Below are 18,205 nucleotides of genomic sequence, written 5' to 3'. Positions count from 1 at the left end.
ACTACTGTGCACAGATTTTGTCTTCTGGTTTTTGAAGGGATAAAGAAGTTGTGGAAAGGCTGCGAAGAAGAGTTACAAAGATGATTTCAGGCTTGTGGAATGCAGATTATGAAGACAGATTAAGACTATGTGGACTGCAGATGCTGACAGACAGAAGAAAGAGGAATGATCTGATAGAAGTCTGTAAACTTCTGAAAGGATATTATAGGACATTGGTTGATGATTTTTGTTATTTGAAAGGGGGGAGAGAGCATAGTTATCTGCAAAAGTTAAGTTTTTGTACAGTTAAGAAAGGATTGAGAGCTAGATTTCTCTCACAGAGCAGTGAGTGAAACAGTTTGCCTTTTGAAAAAGTGGTGAGTGCATGCACCGTGAATGAGTTTAAGAGAAAGTATGACAACTGGTGTGGATGATTGTTGTATAGACTCCCTTGAATCCTGGGAGATGATAATAATTATAATAAATACTTTTTTTTGCATTGCAGAAAATTAATTGCTGTTGTGTATATTATGTACAGTTCTGAAAATTAGCAAGTGTGATGCATGTGCTAAACTTAAAACATTTTTCTTACAGGAGAAACTGAGACTACAGCTTTATGATCATAAAAATTACATCCAGGAGAAAAATGTTTGGAAGACAGTTTTGAATCTATGTGCACTAAGAAAACTAGTCCTTATTCTTCTATTCCAGATCCAGGAGACAGGTTAATTTCAAGCCTAAGAAATATTTCACATTTAACTTAATGTTCACTTTAAACAGTAATAAAATTAATCAACTTTTTTTGATGTCCATAATTAGATAAAAAAAAAAAAATCAGAATTCACAATGGAGGAGGTTAATGCAGAAGACAATTCTGAATATTTAGAGTGGAGATGTATCATCTGCTGTATGCAGTTCACTAATCGAAAGTCATTAGAAGAACATAAATGTGAAGCTACATCTACTGATCTGATGCATAATAAAAATTTCACAGAGGCAGCAACAGAAATGCTACTTAATGGAAACTATAAAAGAGATGTTCCCAGTGATGAAATATATAAATCAAATTCAGACTCAATATTACTGGATTCTTGCCACAACAAAAGAAAGAGAACGCCAAATACAGAAGGCTTTATTGTTATGAATACAGTAAAATATCCTTATGAAGACAGAAATGAAAATGTAATGAAAATAGCACGAAAAGATTTCAAAAACAAGCTAAATGTCCAAAACATTACCTTTCTACATACAAATGTTGAAATGAATTCCCAAAATAATACATTTCAATTTAAAAACCATGCTATGGAGGTTGACACCCAAAAAATTGCTAAACCAGTTGATAAAGTTTCAAATTCTCTATTTAGAAAGCAAACTTTAGTATCAGAAAAGTTTTCTGTTACTTGTTCTAACTGTTGCACTGACTTCTTCTCTGTTGAAACCTTTCGCTCCCATTTACGGAGTTGTTTGAAAGTGCAGCATATTAAAGTGTCCAAGTTTCCCCTTGTGCCTGGTTGTATATTAGCATGCTTTAAAGACAATGAGTTTCAGTGTCTTCAGTGTACTACTGTATTTCAAAACCTTAAAATGTTTATTTCTCATGCAGTTAAATGTGGTGGAAAGCAGACATTTAAATTATCAGCCATTCATAATATAGTTGCCATTTGTGTCAAGTGTCATTCATTGTATAACAGTATGAGTTCATTTAAAAAACACAATACAGTTTGTCATTATATAGGTCCTAGTAAAAAGGCCACAACTTCAAATAATTCTAATACAAATACTGTCTTATTTAACAAATCAACAAAAGAAATAGAAAATTTCTATCCATTGGAATATGTTCATTTTAGGAAAGGATTTTGCTTACGTTGTGGTCATCGTTTAGTAGATGCGGCATCATTTCATACACATAATTGTGAAAAATTATTGCGATATATGAACTCGTGTTCTGTGTACTTGCATCGGATCGAAGAGAAAAATCCTTCTGATCAAGTGCTATTTCGATACTGGTGTGACAGATGTGGTTTAGGGTTTCATAAACGATCTGGATATGTTTCTCACATTGCATATCATTCAAATGCTGCCATATCTGAGTCTAATGAGAAAGAGACAGTTAAAATTATAAAGGTTGAATCACTTCTGAATGAAGAAAATTTTGCAGTCCAGCAACATGTATCTAATGTACCAGATGATAAAGAAAATGCAAATAAAATTGTAAAGGTTGAATCACTTCTGAATGAAGAAAATTTTGCAGTCCAACAACATGTATCTAATATACCAGATGATAAAGAAAATGCAAATAAAATTGTAAAGGTTGAATCACTTCTGAATGAAGAAAATTTTGCCCTCCAGCAACATGTATTTAATATACCAGATGATAAAGAAAATGCAAATAGAATTGTAAAGGTTGAATCACTTCTGAATGAAGAAAATTTTACATTCCAGCAACATGTATCTAATATACTAAATGATAAAGAAAATGCAAATAAAATTGTAAATGTTGAATCACTTCTGAATGATGAAAATTTTGCAGTTCAGCAACACATATCTAATGTACCAGATGATAAAGAGAATGCAAATAAAATTGTAAAGGTTGAATCACTTCTGAATGAACAAAATTTTGCAGTCCAGCAACATGTATCTAATGTACCAGATGATAAAGAGAATGGAAATGAAATTGTAAATGTTGAATTGCTTCTGAATTATGAAAATTTTGCAGTCCAGCAACATGTATCTAATATACTAGATGATAAAGAAAATGCAAATAAAATTGTAAATGTTGAATCACTTCTGAATGATGAAAATTTTGCAGTTCAGCAACACATATCTAATGTAGCAGATGATAAAGAGAATGCAAATAAAATTGTAAAGGTTGAATCACTTCTTAATGAACAAAATTTTGCAGTCCAGCAACATGTATCTAATGTACCAGATGATAAAGAGAATGGAAATGAAATTGTAAATGTTGAATCGCTTCTGAATTATGAAAATTTTGCAGTCCAGCAACATGTATCTACTATACCAGATGATAAAGAAAATGCAAATAAAGTTGTAAAGGTTGCATCACTTCTGAATGATGAAAATTTTGCAGTCCAACAACATGTATCTAATGTACCAGATGATAAAGAGAATGCAAATAAAATTGTAAATTTTGAATCACTTCTGAATGATCAAAATTTTGCAGTTCAGCAACATGTATCTAATGTACCAGATGATAAAGAAAATGCAAATAAAATTGTAAATGTTGAATCGCTTCTGAATTATGAAAATTTTGCAGTTCAGCAACATGTATCTAATGTACCAGATGATAAAGAGAATGCAAATAAAATAAAGGTTGAATCACTTCAGAATGAAGAAAATTTTGCAGTCCAGCAACTTGTATCTAATGTACCAGATGATAAAGAGAATGCAAATAAAATTGTAAATGTTGAATCACTTCTGAATGATCAAAATTTTGCAGTTCAGCAACATGTATCTAATGTACCAGATGATAAAGAAAATGCAAATAAAATTGTGAAGGTTGAATCACTTCTGAAAGAAGAAAACTCTGCAGTCTGGCAACAGCCATCTAATATGCCAGACAATAAAGTGAAAGTTATACAAACACTTTGGAAATGTTCATCTTGCAATGGTTCTCTGTTTGAAAGTTTTGAAGCTCTTACATTTCACTTTAAGAGTGTACACCGGATGTATTCTGTTCAGTCATATCATTCAAATGCTGCCATATCTGAGTCTAATGGGAAAGAGACTGTTAAGATTGTAAAGGTTGAATCACTTCTGAAAGAAGAAAATTTTGCAGTCCAGCAACATGTGTCTAATGTACCAGATGAAGAGAATGCAAATAAAATTGTAAAGGTTGAATCACTTCTGAAAGAAGAAAATTTTGCAGTCCAGCAACATGTATCTAATGTACCAGATGAAGAGAATGCAAAGGTTGAATCACTTCAGAATGAAGAAAATTTTGCAGTCCAGCAACATGTATCTAATGTACCAGATGATAAAGAGAATGCAAATAAAATTGTAAATGTTGAATCACTTCTGAATGATCAAAATTTTGCAGTTCAGCAACATGTATCTAATGTACCAGATGAAGTGAATGCAAATAAAATTGTAAAGGTTAAATCACTTCTGAAAGAAGAAAATTCTGCAGTCTGGCAACTGCCATCTAATATGCCAGACAATAAAGTGAAAGTTATAAAAACACTTTGGAAATGTTCATCTTGCAATGGTTCTCTGTTTGAAAGTTTTGGAGCTCTTACATTTCACTTTAAGAGTGTACACCGGATGTATTCTGTTCAGTCTAATGAAATGATGCAGAAGACAAAGCTTAGCAGTGTCTCCAATGATGTTTGGGACTGTCAGTTTTGTGGAGCTACTGCTCTTTCTTTGAATGATCTGGTGAATCATTCATGCCCAGTTTCTGTGAAGGAACAGAAAATGGAGAGTTCAGAATATGGGAAAATTATAGAAAGTGCAGCAAACAATAGGAAAGGATTTTGCTTACGCTGTGGTCATCGTTTAGTAGATGCGGTATCATTTCATACACATAATTGTGAAAAATTATTGCGATATATGAACTCGTGTTCTGTGTACTTGCATCGGATAGATGAGAAAAATCCTTCTGATCAAGTGCTATTTCGATACTGGTGTGGCAGATGTGGTTTAGGGTTTCATAAACGATCTGGATATGTTTCTCACATTGCATGTCATTCAAATGCTGCCATATCTGAGTCTAATGAGAAAGAGACAGTTAAGATTGTAAGGGTTGAATCACTTCTGAATGAAGAAAATTTTGCAGTCCAGCAACATGTATCTAATGTACCAGATGATAAAGAGAATGCAAATAAAATTGTAAAGGTTGAATCACTTCTGAAAGAAGAAAATTCTGCAGCTTGGCAACAGCCATCTAATATGCCAGACAATAAAGTGAAAGTTATACAAACACTTTGGAAATGTTCAGCTTGCAATGATTCTCTGTTTGAAAGTTTTGAAGCTCTTACATTTCACTTTAAGAGTATACACCGAATGTATTCTGTTCAGTCTAATGGAATGATGCAAAAGACAAAGCTTAGCAGTGTTTCCAATGATGTTTGGGACTGTCAGTTTTGTGGAACTGCTGCTCTTTCTTTGAATGATCTGGTGAATCATTCATGCCCAGTTTCTGTGAAGGAACAGAAAATGGAGAGTTCAGAATATGGGAAAACTATAGAATGTGCAGCAAACAATAGCACTTTTATGTGTGAAAATAAATCCTCACTTGTTTCTTATTCTCAAGAAAAGAGTATACCTTTAACTGAAATACCAGCAACATTTAGCATTAAATGTATATGTGGTTTAGAAATGGATGCCTTAAGGGCACTTGTGCATCTGGAGTTGAATTGCGATAGGAATTATCACAGTATTGTGACTTTCCAGTCAGACACTCAGTCATTATCAGCCAAGAAGTTAGCATGTTCATATTGTTCCATTGATTTTCAAGATCAAAAAACATTTTTGCAACATCTCAGATTATCTGAACAATGTACACTTGCTTACATTAATCATAAAATTACCATTTCTGATGGCAAATCATGATATGAAGCCTTTAACTAGCTTATGAATTTTCAGAAGGCTTTAAGCCAGTGTAAATGGTAGTGGCCAAGACTACACCTACGCATGGTTTCCACACTGAAGGGTTCATGTGTGAACATGCAAAACCTTGCAGTACTTGTAGTTGGTGGGGCTCAGAAAGAAAACCCTGAAAGTTGTATCATTTGAGCTACAATATTTATCTTTGAATTATAGAGAAGAAAATGTATAATAATAAAAAATATTTGTTTAAGAATGGATATATAAGCTGTTATAATTGCCAAAAAAATTGAGATGAAAAAAAAACTTACATGAAAATTATTTTAATGATGCAAAATTTTCATGTTAGTAGTGTCCTTTTGTCCTGTCAAAAAATTTTCTACTTTATTTTCTTCATCTATGGACAGGCTTCCTCCACTTAACTTTCCAAGTATCTACCAGATCTTTGCTCCTGTAGCTTTACTTTGGACAGTCTGGCAGGTCTGCTGCTGCTGCTGTCCACCACAAGAAACATAAATCTTATATCCAATACTATGAACCTCAGCAATGTGGATTAGCTGAACATGATATCTCTATTAAACATAGAATACTATGGAAGAAAATAAAGCTCATACAAGAGCAGATTCCTTATGGAACATATATATATTACCCAAAAATTGAGACCTGTTTACATTGTCCAAGTTTAAACAAATCTGATGGTCTTTGGTTATCCCCTTTGGGGAAATTATTTTATCAATCATTTATTAATTTCTTCCTTTCTTTCTTATGATAGAGGGGCCCAAACATACTTAACATACTTATTGCTCAAAAGCTTCTGAAATAGGCTGTTTTGTGTAGTAATTTGTGATACTGTTTCATTTAGTTGACTATTGTCTTTTTGATAGCTTAGTATAACTGCATGAATGTTGGACTTTGTGGATTTGTTACTAACTTTGTTTTTATTGAATTCTGAAGCTTGCCTTGAACAAAACAAAAAAGCTGTTCAAACAAGATCTGCACACTATGCAGCAATCAAATGTTTTTGATTACATATTTTTGAGAATGGTTTGATGCCGTCAGTGTAACGTGTGCATGGTGAAATGTGAAAGATGTGCTTGTAGAGATGCTAAACAGTAGATGAGAGAAGGTATGAATTTGTAGAATGCAATATTTTACTGGACTAAAAGTTATCAGCAAATGTGGAACAAACCGAAGAAATGAAAGCTAGTGTGGGACAAAAGAATGTGAATAATGGAACAAAAGCAAGTGAAACTGTGGGAGTGAAAGAATATACAAATGAAAAAAACAAAAGTAAGTGACATGGAAGCAAAAGAAAGTAGAAATTAGGAAATAGAAAAAAAAACAGTAGAACAAGGGGGGGGGGGGCAAGGCTGTAGGAGCAACAAAGTGAAATTGCCAGAATACAAGATTTGAAGAATGAGTTGTTCAGAATGAGGAATATGTGTGATCTTAAACATTTGGTGGAAAGGAATGAAAGAGTGTAAAATGATAGAATGAAGGAAAGTATAGAAAGAGATGATGAATGTTTCAAGAATAGCAATGTATGGAGATTCCATTATTAGAGGTGTGGTTAATGAAGAAAATGAATCTATAGTTTAGTAGGAAAATCATTGTCATACCTTGGAGTACCTCTACACTTGAGCTACTTCTGATTTCACACTAAGAACGATGTGCTCACTGAATATAGACAGTCCTCTGCAGCAGTTTCTGATCTACCCCTTTCACCCATTAACATTATCTTGCCATAATTATTCTACTTCTAACATATTGAAAAACTCCATAAGATTTTTCCTAGTCTGATTTGCTAATTTCTGCTTATATTGCACTTTTATTGTTCTTACCAACAGTTACCTTCCTTTCCTGCTTAAGTTAAGTAAGCTTGATGACATATCGCCTGTCTTAAGGGCTTATTCCAGGGAGTTAACATCAGTTGACTTACCTGGTTAACAAGTGTCTTCCAACAGTAGAAACCCCAAAGGAGTGGAAGGAAGGTAAAATTGTTCCACTTCACAATTAATGTCTTCATAAAGGTGGTGATAAGGCTATTACAGATTACATGCTGATCTATAATCTGAAGTTAAGGTGTTGGAGAGTTTGGTGAGAGCTAGGATACAGAAATGGGTTAATAACACAGTGTTATCTGTGGTTGTCAGCATGGGTTTATTAAAGGGAGGTCATGTTTTACCTACTGTAACAAGGTGATGAACATATGGGACAAGAAAGATGCATATACTGTAGTATACTTAGATTGGATAAGTAACTGTCTGTGAGTTAGGCATGAGCAAGTTATGTATAGGATAGGGTTCCCATAATGTTTTACTAAAATCTGGGACATTCTGAAATTAAAAAACCTGGGACATTTTGTGAAAAAATGGGACATCTTAAAAATTAAGAAAACCATAAATAAAACTATGATATATATGTTGCACTTTAAATTAAATACTGCTATAAATATACATTAACATTAAATCCACTTTAAAAAAGGATTATTAATCACAAACATATTTAATTAGAAAAATATTTATCAGATTTATGGACCTATTCAAGAATTTTTTTTTCTTTTGATATTTGATTATAGAACTTAGCACAAGAGAAATTCTTAAAATGTTTCTTTACAATGATTAAAGCTTTTACTGTCTCAATTTTAAGTCTGTTTTTTTTCATCTGTCCAGAGCGCATTTATTAATGAAAACACACGTGCAACAGCGCTGCATTAGTTCCTGGCAGTGCTAAACAAAAACTAACTAGGCATTTAATACTCCCAGAATTTATACCCTGCTTTGTAAAATGAGCAAACATTTCACACCATTTATCACTGAGCTTTCTTGTATGTTCTTCCAAGTCACAGGATCCTTTCCCTTCAAATTAATCCAATCCATAGACTGAAGAGGTGTGAGAAATTAGATAGTATCTAATGACCACTCCTGAATATATTCAGTACAGGTGCAGTAGAAATCTACTACATAGCTTTCAAACTTTTCAACTGTTATGTGTACTTTTTCTAATTCTTGCAACTGTTTTCTCACAGTTGTTGTAAGAAACTTTTCTGCCTTCCTACAATTTAACCTTTCCACCAGTTTGTCTGTTTCATCCTTCACTTCAATTACTGTTATATCTTGCTTTTCAATACATTTAATGGTATCATAAAAGGTTTTTAGCTGGCTGGCAAGGAAATGCAGGAGTGTAATTGAAAGTGGATTTTCAAAGAAATTTTTGAGACTGATAGGACATTTGTCAATAGAAAGAAAATATGACTTCAATGAAGGGAACATGTCACTCGTCCTCTGGATTGCAGGCAAAAGAGAGAGAGAGAGAGCCATCTTGTCTTGCTGCTACCCAAAACAGTTTTATACTCTGTGTTTGTGAATTCACAAAATGATTTAAGTTCCTCAACTCGTACACAATATATGTGAAAATATTGGTAAATCTTGTTAATTATTAACTGAAGATCGATAGGTAAGCAATCTGAGGCAGTCTGCACAGCATTATGTATCACATGTACAGGGCAACCAATTCCAATTAAATTGTTCACAGTGTTTTCTTGCATTTTGAAGTACAGATTATTCTCTCCTTTTCTCTTCTTTCCACCAAAGTTTGTATTATCTACTAATATAGCAGTAACCTTTTTCAGGAGATCTAACTTCTGTAACACTTCCAACACATAAAAAATAAAAGTTCTGAAGTTTCACCACCTAAATTAACTAATTCCAACAAATTCACTTTCACACCTTTTTCTGGATGATAGTATCTAATGACCAGAGGCACTAATTTCATGTCAAAGTGGTTTGATCGATTAGTACTGATATGAAACAAGCTTCTTTTAGCTCTTTCTCAATTTACTTTGTTGCTAATGGCGCAATAACGTTGGTTATTATTGCCTTGCACTTTGTTTGCAAACACCTGAATTTATCGTTGAAAATTTTTTTTCACGATGGTTGTTGTGCAGTTCTTGGAGTTAAAGCTGTGGTTATTACTGCTGTGTGATATGCGACGGTTGCTTCCTGTGCTGCCAGTGATAACTCTTTTTCCCTTTCACTCTTGGTTTTCACAGTTAAAAAATTACTTATACTGCAGTTGGAAGCCTTACTTCGAACAGCAGCTTTGTTTTTCCGTTTTCATGTGGTTGACTACGTCTAACCGACCACCGTGCGAAATACAAAATTTACAGTTACATAAAGTACATTCCACATTTTCATCTACACCTTTAATGAAAGGAAATTCTATTCTATTCTAATATTATCATTAATACTGCACTTACATTTCGGCATTATAGGGGTAGAAAATGATAAAAATTATAACACGCAAAGTATTGATCAAGTAAGATACTGTTATAACAGAAGCATGGGAAAAAAGAACATTGCCATTAGTTATTATTAGTTAGTTATATTATTTATAATACTAATGATTATTATTATAAATAAAATTTATTATTATCAACATTGTAATAGAAATTGGTACTAAAAACAAGATAAAATCTGTTTATCTGTTTTTTCCCTGAAGGATACTTAAAAAAGCAGGACTTTTAGAATTAACTTGGGACATTTTTATAAAAAAACAGGACAAATGGGAACCCTAGTATAAGAGTGCAGTATCCTGGAAGAAATTACTAATTTCTTGTGCCTTAAGGAGCCATTGTTATGTTACTTGTATATTAGTAATATTGTTATGGGTTTAACTAGAAATATACATCTAATAAATTAAAGCTGCCAAGAAATTATATTCTTTGTTTAATCCTTGATCCAAGTGTGAGCAAACACTGTTTGCACATTAAGTATCTTTGTCACTGGGGGCTACTTGTATATAGTGGTTATTGTCTTCACATCAATTGCCTTAGTATCCCAATAATGCAAAGCACCCCCACACACACACACACACACCCTAATGGATGTGTGTGTATAGTGCTATGCATTATGGGAAGGGCTACCCTTACTGGTTTCGATCTTTATTGAGGTCTCATCAGTGGGAGCCAGACCTAGAAGAGATACCATGGTTGAAGTAATGCAGAAGTCATGTATTTCATATATACAAGTAGTCTTGTATATGTGAGAAACATGCATCTGTTTGCAGATAATGCAAAACTGAGGAGAATGAGAAATCAAGCAGTTGTTTTGGCCCTACAGGAGGACCTGAATAGATTGAATGAGATGGCAAATGAGTGGAACCATCAGTTCATTGTGAATTCATCATATGATATTATTATTGTTACTAGGGGCTCTGTCTCCCTGTTGCCAAGTCCCCCCCCCCCAAGTTCCGGGCTGGTAAGCTGGTTATTTTTGGATCAGATGCTTGGAGCTTGCTCCACCTTTGCTGCGAGTCGCCTTGTTGTTGCACTGCTTGCTAAGACTTGAAAACAGCCATTTTTGTTCAATATTAGCTTTGTCTTATATAATTAAAAATATCTATAAAAATAGTGCAACGTTTAATATTTTTCTATTAAAAAAAATATATTATATAAAAATAGTGCAACATTTAATATTTTTCTATTTAAAAAAAACCATTATTTTCCTTAAATTTTTTATATAAAAATAATTACACTACTCACACCATATATGTTATATTATATATGCCAGACAAAAAACGTGACATGAAAACGTTTCAAATTTCAGCTTATCTTTTTATATATCATCATCATCATCATCAAATTCCTGCCATGTACCCTCAAGGGGTGTACAGGATATGATAGTACTACATGAAAAAAATTATATCATTACTAACTTCCTATCTACAATTTTCCTCCAAATCAGTCTGTTACTTGTCAAGACTATATATAGAGTGGATTACATGACACCTCCAGGGAGTCCAAAGACTCATCGAGGGAGGGCACCTACTCTACAGCTTTCTGTCTCCACTAACTACAATGAACCACCATCTACCACCAAACACCACCATTAGTATTTTCACAGAATCACAAACATCCATTCCCATGGCGGGATTTGAACCCGCAGCCTCTTAAGTGGAGAGCAGACATGCTAACCACTCGGCCAGCCAGGCTGGCATGCATCAAATATAGCAGTGATGCCATATTTGATGTTATGTTTCCATTGTAGGAAACATAACATCAAATATGGTGTTATGTTTTTGATCAGGCTTCATATGGATTGTGCATAGATTTGATCTCCTGTTTTTCATGATGATGAGGATATATTAGAAAGGTCCACATAAGACTGACTAAGGTGGTTACTGGTCTTTGGAAAGTGGGATATGAAGACAGATTGAGGAATGCAATTTGCAAAACCTCATGAATAGGAGCAGGAGAGGGGATATTGTAATATTTATGTAATATAATATTTGTTTGTCGTTTATTGTAATGTTTGTAATTTACTATGTAATACTTTGTAAATCACTTTTTATCACTATGCTTATGTCAATCTCTAATTCTGTCTTTGTTCTACTTTAAGTATTCCTCCCTGTGTCTGGGATCTCTAGATATTTATTTCAATTATTTTGACTGCACCTCAGAAGTTCCCCTTATGACACAAGAAAGCATTAATACCCTTGTTGAACAAAGAATTTACTCATATCATAACTTAGCCACAGTTTGCAGTCATGACCAAAAATTTTCTAGTTTAAGCCTCTTAAATCATTAATAACTTCTGGGTTCCCACTTTACAGTTTCCCACCTTACAGGTCCGATTTTATTTAGGATCAGTGCATTGCAAAAGATTAAACTGAGCCAGAAACATTGTATAAAAAAAACAATCAACATTTAATAACAGGTCAAGGAATTATATACAGTGCAAGTAATTAAGCTTCATTCACAAAAGAAATTCTTATTCTTAAACAATTATTCAAGCATGATATTCAAGGGACTTTATATATATATTCTCAGTTAAACTCAATTTAGTACATTCCACTTCACAATTACTAAAATTTCTTCACACATAACAAGGAACTATTTAGCTGTGTATAGCAACAGTAATTAATCTTCTAGCATTGCACCTGTCGTGACGTTCTATTTTCATGTTGTGTTCTATTTTACCATCTAGTTTCAAGTCACTCTTATAAATAAAATAACTAATTGCGAATTGATCACTGATCCAAAAGTAGGGAAATTTATAATTATACTGCGCCACCCTATTTTAGATTAGTCTATATAAAATAGTAGGATCAATTCTTAATTAAGTTAGCAGTCTTCTCATTAGGCCGAATCAATTATTATTATTCTACTTGGGGCACCCGCAAGATTCGAATTTTTATGAACGGTGCAATAAAAAGGAATTCAGGCAAACACAATAATTAGATTAACAAAATAAAACATTTAATATAAGCTATATGACACATACATAAATTCTACCTCTAATTTTAAACAATACAATAAAGTTAAATATTAGGTCAAGTCAATCACATTAGTTCAATCTTCCAAACATTACATACACTTTCTCAGTTTCTGAGTCACAAAATTCCTACACTTAATTAAACACAATAGAACTTCCCATCTGAATGGTTTCCACACAGTTCTCAGCTATGTTATACACTTAAAGAACACCGCAGGCACTGACAGCTGTAAATATCTCTCAACAATTTTTATTTTCAAATTCTCATTCGTAAAGAATTTCCACAGTTAAAGTTAGGTTAAATGTAGCGTAACTAACATTCAATTCTTCATACATTGAAAATGATCAATATGTCAGTGCTTACCAGAAACAGTTCCTAGTACATCAATTACGTTGCGAATAACTTTCAAAATATATTTGTCGCACTTAAGAACACATTTATAAGACTTCTCCGCAGTTATAACTAAAACACTATTAATCACGCTTCATGACTATGGATATCAACTGTAAGGTACTTTGATTATCCTTGTTACCACTCATTAAATAATTAAACACTGTGCAGTTCTGCTTAGGGCGATTTAGAATTAAGTCGCAATTCTAGATTAACTGGGTTTAATCAGAATTCTTCACTGAACGTCCAGTTTCTTCATATTATCTGATTGCGGCATTAAATTCCTTTAATTATCACTGCTGACTTTACTTTCAGCTAACTATAAAATTCACTTCGTCTTTTTTCGCTTATAATTATTATCCCGCCCTTGAGAACTTTTTATTTACTTCCACCTGTCTAGTTTATACCCTTGCTTCCTTTCACTTCAAAATTTCCGTTCCAACTCTCTCTTGTTACCTCTATATAATTTTTTTTTATTATCCTTCTCCTAGCTCATGCTCTGTTCCACTCGCGCTCGCTTCTTTGTGCGTCTCCATGACAACAAATAAAATATAATAAAATTGAGCTATTGCATAACTCTAAACTTCTATAACAGAAATAGACTATTTACATTTCAATTAATACGCAGTTAAATTACAAATATAAGTTCTTACAATATTGACAAAATAATAAATAAAACAGCTTAATAATATTTAATACAGAATTATTTACCATTAAAACATTTCTTTGATTAAGCAATTTAATATTAGACAAAATTAAGGTAGTTATATGAATATTTAATTGTAAAATAAGTGATTTACGTTAAATAATATTTACAAGTTTTGCCTATGTGATGGAAGATCATGTTGGATTCTGAAGCAAATAATAATTACTCTAATCTCTACATAATCAGAATCCAACACACCACACACACATCATATAACTCCTAAGCTCTCTCACTCTTAATTTTAAAGGCTTAGTTATATGATTGGCAATTATACTGACATGCTTTCATCCTTTCTGAGTTAAACATTTCAACAAGAAATTAATTCAGCACATGCAAAGATTAAAAGAATTTCAAATTAATCCAATTTCATCTTAAGGAAATTTACTACTCTCACGTTTGGTTTCAAGTCTAGTCGGCGACTAGAGGAAATTTTTCTAAGCCTTTTTTCGACCGGTTCCCGAGTTAGTCGATCTCTGGCATGAGCAAGCAGGTTTTTCCTCCCAGAAACTCGGGTTTTTTGTCCTGTAAACTCAAGAAAATCGACCGTAGAACCCACATTATTTCAGACATTAAATATATTGTGTTAGGGTTAGGGACCACGAGATGGCGGCACATTTGAGCCGTCTCTCTTCACTGTACCGCTTAATTAGTGATAGCCTTGGGCCATCTATCTCTGATTGGTACCAGTGGAGATTGAACTGCCCACTCAGTCTCCAAAAGTTAGATAGGGCTAAATGGCCTCGCCTACTCCCCGTATACGGGAATAAAAAGGCGTTAGCTGATTTAGCTGACATTTGGCTTGTTTACAGTTTAGCATAGATCTATGGGTGACTCATGCACATAAGAAAAATTGCTACTTTTTTTTTTTTACTAATCAGTTCAGCAGTTCTTTAGGGGAATTATCTAAAGTCACACACATAAAAAAAATGAACATTACAGACTCACGTGGGTCTCTGACTGTCTTGCATACATCTTCCCTCCTTGTTTGTTATTTTCTTCTGGTGCTTCAGAGGTCTCTTCTCTGTTCCGGGTTTTTACTTCTTTTCCTTTCCTTTAAAAGAGTCTCAGGGCATTGATGAGGAGTCGCTTCATCTTCTCTAATAATTTGACTGGTGAGGAAAGTCATATGACAGTGGGCATGCATGTACTCAAATGGAGAGGCAAGGCTTGGATTCACATGGCAAGATTTCTCCTTAGATTGTCCTCCAGATTATCCTTTGCTTCACACTGGAAAACTGCCTCAGGTGGACCGACTTACGGCACCTCAACTTCTCATGGGTAGATCAAGCAAGATGAAAATAGGAAGCCCTTCTTAACATAACTCCGAGCCTTATATCTCTCATTGCCCCTGCACTTTTTTTCAAGGTTATTGGACCCCAAATGTCCCCGTACATGTCTTGTGCGTAGTTACGAGAACCCCAGACAACATCACGAGATTGGCAGTTCTCGAACATTCGCCGACAAATCTATTCTTCTCCTTAGACGTCCTTAATCCGGCTTTGGCCTTTGTGTTACACACTACAATTGCTCATACTAGTCCTACTGTTTACACTGGATTGTGGTTGTCTCGCTACTGTAACAAACTTTGCGTGCTCTGAAGATGCTGAATTGAATACCAGTGAAATATTAGCAATTAAGTTAATAGATAGTTATTTTATTATCAATCTTTGTTCACATCTATACCGATGAATATAAGCCTTTCCACACAGTTATGGTTTGATGAACTTTGTGTGTAACAATTTGTGCCTTCCACAATTGAGTCTTGACTCCAGGGAGGTCTGGTGTAAATATATACAATATTTTAATCGAGAATTATCTATCTTGACTGCTTGCCTTACTTACACTATGATGATGCTTTTAAAATGCTTTTGTTTTCGTATTTTGATTGTCATTGCCCTACAGATATCTTGGATACTTGGGCAAAAATTTTAAATTATTTTAAAAGGAATTTGCAATTATTTTATTTTTGAAACATTAAAATAATTTTTACATAAGTTTTTTTCCCCTCTGGTTTTTAGGCAACAGTGAAAAATGTTGGATATTGCTCTTCTGATTTAAATTCAGATAACTAACTTGTTTAATCTAGGATTGTAGTGACAGCTTTTGCGACTTGGAAGTAAAGCTGAAAGAGAAAATAATAATAATAAAATAAAGATATCCAAAACTTCATAGCATAATCATCTGAGCCTGATATGAAAAGAAAGCTGTCAAATGTTTGAATTATGGGAAGGTTTTTAAAATCCATTCTAGCAGTTTAATTATAATTCAAGAATGTTTCAGAAAAGTAAGAATATAGCTTAAAGGGCTACAAATATTTTGTTCAATTTTGGAGTTTTGTTATTTGCATATAAAGCACATAACAATCATTGCCAGCTTTTCAAGAGTAACATGTTATGGAGTGCAGTGAAGAAAAACAATGCTTTCTTTGGTTTAAATTTATACGTGGTGAAACATTTGTAATTATATATATATATATATATATATATATCATATTGCATATTTTCTATGTAAATTTTCTGTTATTAAAATATTTTTTGTGATATTGATGTTATGATTACTGTTTAACCTTCAAGTCATAGAACTTGATATTAGAGAACAGCTTTAGCTGTGTATTTTATATCCTTTCTTAAAATCATTCATGGTCACTGCATTGCATCCTCTATAATGCAAAGATGTTTAAAGTTTTTTTCACTTGGTTATACTATAAATTAAAGATGCCAAGAAATTATATTCTTGGTTTCATCCTTTATCCAAGTGTAAGCAAACAAAGTTTGCATATGAAGTCACATCATGATTGGGCTACTTGTATATATGGTGGTTAATGACTTCACATCAGTTGCCTTCGTATCCCATAATGCAATGCACATATCCTTATAGACATGTATAATGCTATGCATTATTGGAAAGGCCACTACCCAGACCATCAACCTTTATTGAGGTCTTATCAGTGGGAGCCAGACCCAGAAATGATACTAAAGTCAAAGTAATGCAGAAGTCATATTTCCATATACAAGTAGTCAGAAGGGTGTCACACCTTGTTACTAAAATACTCTGGATTAGAGAAAGATGTTAAAATTTTTTTCACTTGGTTATACTATAAATTAAAGATGCAAGAAATTATATTCCTGGTTTTATCCTTTATCCAAGCGTAAGCAAACAAAGTTTGCATGTGAAGTAATTTCATGACTGGGCTACTTGTATATAGAGGCTAATGACTTCATATCAATTATGGAGAAGGTTATCAAGAGTCAACTTTACCTCCTGGAAGTGTACTAATTATTGATTACCAATATACATTCTGCTGCTCATGACATACAGAACACTGTCATAACCAACATCACTCACATTTGCTTCTCATCTCTTCCTTTGAAAGATTTGGAGAAACTCATGGTCACTCTTGACATCTCCAGAGCATTGGGTAGGTCTGTCATTGAGCCCTACTTACCAAAATTAGTCTTTATGGTATACTTTCCATCTTTGCAATTGGATCACTAGTTTTCTCTATTTGTTCACTACATGTCATTCCATGTGCCTTTTCTTCCATAACCAGTATGTTAAAAACTGATCTCTTACTATTCTTCTGAGATGAGGCCCTAGTGAACTTAGTTCTACCATAACATGGTCCTGGCTTATTCTAGTAAGGATTTCACTTCACTTTCCCTTATATTTGATAATCTTAGATTTCAGTCTAGATCAGATTTCTTTTTGTGGGCTATAGTCTTTCCTGACACATGCATATCACATTTATGGCTTGCTTCAGTTACCAAAAGGCTGTCCTTTTCTGTCCAAAACATTACTTCTCATCTGGTAACTACATAAATCCCAATTCCATCCAAACTTAAAATACTGTTTTGCTTTTGGAATGCTTCACATTCCAAATAAGTATAATTCTGGTCTTTGATGTGTCCTGTTACAGAGTCTATGTGTTTACTCTGGAGAGAAAATAGAATGTAGTATCATCTATCTAACATCAGAGAAAGGGACACAATAAAGATGGAGACAGTAATCTCATGTGAGGCAGAACAATGATTAGTGGCCTCGTCCTGTTTCATATTTTTGACAAGGATACTGTAACTATGCATAGGTACCATGTTTGTGTAGATTTTGTTTTTTTACCTTGCCACTGAGCCCATAGAGCTCACGTGGTCGAGTATCTTGAAACTGAAGGTATCCAAGGACTCATCTCCAGCATGGTCATGAGACATCCAATTGAATGTGTGATGCCCTTGGCCATTGTATTGCATGCTGACAGTCGCTTGGTGAGTAAATCTGCTCTGGTGGGAGAACGGG

General features: G+C 33.7%; 1 long non-coding RNA gene across 2 annotated transcripts in view; it reads left to right on the top strand.

Annotated features, from left to right (window-relative positions):
- LOC150108185 (uncharacterized) overlaps window positions 1-16,355 on the top strand; it is a 36,193-nt gene extending 19,838 nt beyond the window's left edge. For both annotated transcript variants that reach the window (XR_016548121.1, XR_016548120.1), the window contains exons 2-3: window positions 574-703; window positions 15,934-16,355. This is a non-coding gene — a long non-coding RNA (uncharacterized LOC150108185). The remainder of the gene's footprint in view (window positions 1-573; window positions 704-15,933) is intronic.
- The last annotated feature ends 1,850 nt before the right edge of the window (window positions 16,356-18,205 follow it).

This window comes from Typopeltis vanoorti, chromosome 3 (assembly GCF_054136105.1).
Source record: "Typopeltis vanoorti isolate ZY-2024b chromosome 3, IOZ_Tvanoo_1.0, whole genome shotgun sequence".
In the NCBI taxonomy this organism is placed as follows: domain Eukaryota; kingdom Metazoa; phylum Arthropoda; class Arachnida; order Uropygi; family Thelyphonidae; genus Typopeltis; species Typopeltis vanoorti.
Note: the sequence above shows the minus strand (reverse complement) of the source record. Positions and strands in the feature narration are given on the sequence as shown.